This window comes from Schistocerca nitens, chromosome 4, assembly GCF_023898315.1.
Source record: "Schistocerca nitens isolate TAMUIC-IGC-003100 chromosome 4, iqSchNite1.1, whole genome shotgun sequence".
NCBI classification, from domain to species: domain Eukaryota; kingdom Metazoa; phylum Arthropoda; class Insecta; order Orthoptera; family Acrididae; genus Schistocerca; species Schistocerca nitens.
Genome location: NC_064617.1, coordinates 115,192,115 through 115,192,946, shown reverse-complemented (window position 1 = coordinate 115,192,946; position 832 = coordinate 115,192,115). Strand labels below are relative to the sequence as shown.

The 832-nt window shown below is 50.0% G+C and overlaps 1 pseudogene; it reads right to left on the bottom strand.

Annotated features, from left to right (window-relative positions):
* Window positions 1-290: 290 nt before the first annotated feature.
* On the bottom strand, window positions 291-408 carry LOC126254083 (5S ribosomal RNA; annotated as a pseudogene).
* Between the last annotated feature and the right edge of the window lie 424 nt (window positions 409-832).

Genomic DNA, 832 nt, shown 5'->3' with positions numbered 1-832 from the left:
AAGCAGGTTTGTTTTCTTCAGGATTCCAGTAAACCGTATTATTCCCCACACTTTTGGCCACAACTCACTTTTTTTCACCGTATCTTCAGTCCAATAACCACTCCGTCTACAGGCTACAAGTGGCCCATAGGGACCATCCGATAGCCATGTCATCCTCCAAGGAGGATGCAGATAGGAGGGGTACGGGGTCAGCACACCGGTCGTTATGATGGTATTCTTGACCGAAGCCACTACTGTTTGGTCGAGTAGTTCTTCAACTGGCATCACTAGGTTGAGTGCACACCGAAAAATGGCAACAGCACATGGCGGCCTGGATGGTCACCCATCCAAGTGCCGACCACGCCCGACAGCGCTTAACTTCGGTGATCCTATGGGAACCGGTGTATCCACTGTAGCAAGGCCATTGCCTCTCAGTCCAATGCGACAGCCTTATGCCGTCGTACTGGGAGGGCTTGTATGCCCGCATGGTACCATTCTACTGGATGACATCGGAGCCAATGTCTTGCTTCGTCAGTAACCTCCCTGTCATCCGTCGCCCTGACTTAACTGGCTGACGGTGTGGCTTTGAACATTTTCTTTGGAAGAGCTGTGGTGTTGCGCCACTCTATGGATTGCCACTTTGTTTCTGGTTTAAAGTGCTGAATCTATGTTGGACAAAAGATTGTCACGATCAGCCACATACTGAGCAAGTACTTACGCACAGATGGTCCTTCGTTGCTCTTCATGGTCTTCGGTTAGTCGGTGAGGAATGCATTGGGGACACACCTTTGAGCATCCCAACTGGTATATCAGCACTACCAGCAGAGATGTCCAATTGAGCAGAAAGGTGTTT